Source organism: Chrysochloris asiatica, unplaced genomic scaffold (assembly GCF_000296735.1).
Source record: "Chrysochloris asiatica unplaced genomic scaffold, ChrAsi1.0 scaffold00254, whole genome shotgun sequence".
Classification (NCBI taxonomy): domain Eukaryota; kingdom Metazoa; phylum Chordata; class Mammalia; order Afrosoricida; family Chrysochloridae; genus Chrysochloris; species Chrysochloris asiatica.
This window is the reverse complement of record NW_006408772.1, coordinates 3,462,240-3,467,908: the sequence shown is the minus strand read 5'-3', so window position 1 is coordinate 3,467,908 and position 5,669 is coordinate 3,462,240. Positions and strand designations below refer to the sequence as shown.

The window sequence follows — 5,669 nt, the reverse complement described above, 5'->3', positions numbered from 1 at the left end:
TCTTGGATCAACTATCAACACTCACGGAAGCAGCAGTCAAGAAATCAAATGATGTATTGCATTAGACAAATCTGCAGCACAAGACCTTTTTAAAGTGTTGAAGAGCAAAGATATCAGCTTGAGGACTAAGGTGAGCCTGATCCAAACCATGGTATTTTCAATAACCTCATATGCATGGGAAAGCTGGACAGTAAATAAATACGGAAAACTATGGAAGAATTGATGCTTTTGAGTTCTGGTGTTGGAGGAGAATATTGAAAGTGTCATGGGCTGCCAAAAGAACCAATAGATCCATTTTGGAAGACGTGCAGCTAGAGTTCTCCTTGGAGGCCAAGATAGCCAAACTTTTTCTCTCATACTTTGAACATATTGTCAGGAGGGACCAGTCACCGGAGAAGGATATCATGTTAGGTAAGGTGGCGGGTCAGAGAAAAAGAGGAAGACACCCAACGAGATGGATTGGCCACATGGCAGCATCAATGGACTCAAGATTGGCAACAATAATGAGGTTGACCAAGGAATGGGCAGTGTTTCGTTCTGCTGTGCATAAGGTCACTATGGGTCCGTACAAACTTGATGGAACCTAACAACAACAACAACCATGCCTGGAATGACAAGTTAAAGAAGAGTGGTGTTACATTCATCATCAGAAAGAAGACTTCACCAGCCTGGAACAGCTAGAGCAACAGAGGATACTTCTTGAAAGAAAAATCAGCCGGAAAAATCCAAAATAAAAATTGCAGTTTGACTGACTACTACAAAAACAAGCAAGTTATTTGCCAAGGAGCCATCAAGGAAAACAATTAAGTACCTTCAGGACAAACCCCCATCCAAGACTGAAAGTCAAAAGAAACACATAAGCAGGCATGTAAGTAAGCTTGCTGGCGACCACATTGGTGTACTGGTGAGCAGAAGAGGGAGAAAGACAGCAATGAAGAAATAGGCTGAGTTCAACTTCATTCCATAGACCCCTGTTCATCTGGAGATGAGATAGAGAAAAGGAAGGGCTGGTTAGTCCGAAATGTGGTGAGACCTGGGGACTCCTGAGCCGATGGATAAGGACAAAGCAATGGAGGACTAGAGCTGAGAATGCAGCAACCATCTGATATGAAGTGAGGGCGGATGCACAAGAACACCCAAATTTGCAGATACTACCCAGTCGACCTAGCCTCGAAGGCTTGATAATCAAAACTCAACTGTTGTTGTTGTTGTTGTTAGGTGTCATGGAGTCGGTACCAACTCATGGAGACCCTACGTACAACAGAACAAAACACAGCCTGGTCCTGGACCAACCTGACAATTGTTTCCATGTTGAGGCCAATCCACCTCGCTGGGGTGTTCCTCTTTTTCTCTGACCCTCCATGATGATATCCTGTTCCAGTAACTGGTCCCTCCTGACAATATGTCCAAAGTATGAAAGACGAAGTTTGGCCATGCAGCCTCCAAGGAGCATTCTGGCCACACTTCTTTTGACAGCCCATTTCAGTATTCTCCTCCAACACCACAATTCAAAAGCATCAATTCTTCTACGGTCTTCCTTATTCACTGTCCAGCTTTAGCATGTATATGAGGTTATTGAAAATACCATCACTTGAGACAGGTGCACCTTAGTCCTCAAGCTAACATCTTTGTTCTTCAACACTAAAAAAGGTCTTGTGCATCAGATTTACCTAATGCAATACATCATCTGATTTCTTGACTGCTTCTTCCGTGAGTGTTGAAAGTTGATCCAAAAAGAATGAAGTCCTTGACAATTTCAATCTTTTCTCCGTGGGTAAGAATGTTGTTTATTGGTCCAGTGGTGAGGATTTTTGTTTTCTTTACATTGAAATGGAATCCATACCGAAGGCTGTGCTCTTTGATCTTCCTCAGTAAATATTTTAAGTCCTCTTCACTTTCAGCAAGCAAGATTGTATCATCTGCATATTTCAGGTTGTTAATGAGTTTTCCTCCAATCCTGATGCCATGTTTTTCTTCATAGAACCCAGCTTCTTGGATTATTTGCTCAGCATACAAGTTGAAAAAGTATGGTGAAAGTACAATCCTGTCGCACACCTTTCTTAATTTTAAACCATTCAGTTTTCCCATGTTCTGTTTGAACAACTGCTTCTTGATGCATGTACAGACTCCTTATGAGCACAATTAAGTGTTCTGGAATACTCATACTTCGCAATGTTGTCCATAGCTTGTTATTATCCACACAATCAAAAGCCTTTGCGTAGTCAATAAAGCACAGGTAAACATCTTTATGATACTCTCTGCTTTCAGGCACGATCCATCGGACATCAGCAATGATGTCCCTCATTCCATGTCCTCTTCTGAATCCAGGCTGAACCTCTGGAAGTTCTCTGTCAATGTATGCTTGCAGCCGTTTCTGTATTACCTTTAGTAAAACTTTACTTGTATAGGATATCAAAGATATTGTCTGATGATTTCCTCATTCCATTGACAACGGCCAGATAGTTGTCATCCAAATTTCTTGGCATAGATGAGTGAGTGCCTCCAGTGCTGCCTCACTTTATTGAAAGATTTGCATTTTATTCCATCAATCCCTGGTGCCTAGTTCTTTGCCAGTTTCTTCAATGCACCTTGGACATCTTCCTTCAGTATCATTGCTTGTTGATCATATGCTGCCTCTTGAAACTGTTGAACATCAGCCATTTCCTTTTGGTACAGTGACTCTGTGTATTCCTTCCATCTTCTTTGGATGCTTTATACATCATTCAATAATTTGCCCAGAGAATCCTTCAATAACAAAAGTCAAGGCTTGAATTTTTTCTTCAGTTCCCCCATCACTTTTAATGAGGGACAGATCACTTTTAATGAGGAACTTCAACAAAGGTACAAAATAACTAAACAACAAATTAATTTGACCAATTTGACCTCATAGGCATATGCAGAATACTCCATCCAACAGCAAAATATACAGAAGTATTCTGGCCATACTTTTTCCAAGGCAGATTTGTTTGTGCAATTGGCAGTGCTGTAGGATAAGCACAGGATCACAAGGTGGGTTTGAATCACCAAGTCAGTGGTTAAAACTCACCAGTAACTCCTTGGTAACCCTATACTGAGTCACTATGAGTCAGACCAACTCAATGGCACTTAACAACAACAACAATTGGCAGTGTCTGGTACTTTCAATATTATTCACCAACACCATAATTCAAATTCATCAATTCTTCTGTGGTCTTCCTTATTTGTTGTACAATTTTCACAATGCGTATGAGACTATTGAAAATGTAATGACTTGGATCAGTCACACCTTAGTCCTCAAAATGGTATCTTTGCTCTTGAACACTTTAAAGAGGTCTTGTACAGCAGATTTGACTAATGCATTCTCTTATTTCTTGACTGTTGCTTCAATAAACATTGATTATGTGTCCAAGCAAAATGAAGTCTTGACAACTTCAATCTTTTCTCTGTTTATCGTGATGTTGTTTACTGCTCCATTTGTGGTAATTTTTATTTTCTTTAAATTGAGGTGCAATCCCTACTTAAGGCTGTAGTCTTTCATTCATCTACATCCATATTTTAAAGGGAAGACAATATACAATATAAGAAAGAAAGGCTAAGACAGCTGCCGTACATCTCTGGGTTGTCCAGGACCTTCCAATGTCATGTTCTGGCATCTCTGCAGCAGCCACCTCCATGTTTCATGGCCCACCTCTGTGCCAGCTTCCTCATGTGCTCATGCTTCATGGTAAAAGGGGACATTCCTCAGTCAGTGGGGTCATATCCACTGTGTTTGGAGCCACATGATTCCTGGACCAATATGTTGTCAACCACCTTGGACATATGGGGTCACAGGTGATTAGACCCTATTGGTGTTATAAATATGACCTCATGCACCTTCATCCCGTGGATGACTTGGGCTAGATTATCTTCCTGGAATGGAATGGGAGAGACAGAGATTCCATCTGAAGAGCAGTGGAGCACAGCAATGTGGTCATCAATCTTGTTGGGGAAGAATGGGAAACTAAAATTTTAATTATGAAGACATCTTTGTGAAGATTCCCCAGGCAATTGTTCAGGTGCCCAAGGAAGCTGGAGTTTAAAAGCTGATTCATGTTTCTCATCTGAATGCTAATAAGAAAAGCTCTTCTAGATATCTGAGAAATAAGGTTGTTGGAGAAAAAGAAATGAGAGATGCATTTCCAGAAGCCACTATTATAAAGCCATCAGACATCTTTTTAAGAGAAGATGGATTTCTCAACTATTTTGCAAATATTTACTGGTTTGGTGGTGTGCCTTTTGTTCCCTTGAGCCTGAAGACAGAGAAACAACCAGTATATGTTGTAGATGTATCCAAAAGAATTGCTAATGCAGTTAAGGATCCAGACACCAGAGGGAAAACCTTGGCCTTCACTGAACCAAATCGATACCTTCTCTGATACAGTATGTCTTTGCTGTGGCTCACAGACACTTCATCCCGTATCCCATGCCACATTTTGCCTATCAATTGGTAGCAAGAGTCTTTCAGATGAGTCTGTTTGAGCCCTGGACAATGAGGGATAAAGTGAAACGGGTTCAGATCATAGATATGAAATTGCCTCACCTGCCTGGCTTAGAAGACCTTGGTATTCAGGCAACACCCCTGGAACTCAAGGCCATTGATGTACTGCACCATCATCTCACTTACCTCTAGCTGTCTTCTGAAACTGAGGATGTGAAGCTGGCCAAGATAATCAATGTTTAGTGACCCTTGATTTTTGGTGTCATTCACATTCATCTGGCTAGCAACCACCTACTGTCTTCAGAGAATCCTGTACATGGTGAATAAGACCTATTAATATGTCTCTGATTAATTTCTGTAGCACATTTTCTTTTTTGATTTATTGAATGAGAAATTTAGTCACTTAGAACTAGAGCACAGCTTCATTTAAATATGAAGTGACTTCAAAAGTCTGTGGGAAAATGTAATTAAGAGATAATGGAATTTTTCCTTGAATTTTTGAAACTCCCTTGTACATACATATGTTGTTGTTGTTAAGTACTGTGGAGTCAGTTCTGACTCATAGTGACCCTACACAGGCTCTCCGAGGCTGTAAATCTTTACAGGAGCAGAAAGCCTCCTCTTTCTCCTGCGGAACAACTGGTAGTTTCGAACTCCCGACCTTGAGATTAGCAGCCTGATTCATAACCATTATGCTACCAGAGCTCCATTTATACAAGGGTAAGTCAGAAATTATTGTTACATAACATATTCCACAAAAACAATGTTCTTTTACTTTGGTGAATAGCACTGGGGATCTTAAAAGCTCATAGGTGGCCTTGTAAGGTACAAATATTGGTCTACGTGCAGAAGAAAGAAGAGTAATTAGAATTGAATCAGTTGTCCAATGGACTAATAGAATGTGTGACTCAGTTTGTCCAATGGACCAATGGGACATGTGAACATCCGTCTCCACAACTCTGAGACCAGAAGAACTAGATGGTGCCCAGCTACCACTAACAACTAACTGCCTTGGAAGGAATCGTCAGAAGTTCTCAGACAGAGGTGGAGAAAATATAGAACAAAACTCAAAATTATAAAAAATGACCAGGATTACTGGTCAGAAAGAGACTGGAGTAGAGACTGTGGCCCTCAACCACCCTTCAGGTGTGGAAAGGAACTCACCCTTGTGGCCAAGCAATAGATAGATATATAGGGAGGACAATAGCACTTA

At 40.7% G+C, this 5,669-nt stretch overlaps 1 pseudogene; it reads left to right on the top strand.

The window, feature by feature from the left end:
* LOC102838301 overlaps positions 1-4,699 on the top strand; it is a 41,811-nt pseudogene extending 37,112 nt beyond the window's left edge.
* The last annotated feature ends 970 nt before the right edge of the window (positions 4,700-5,669 follow it).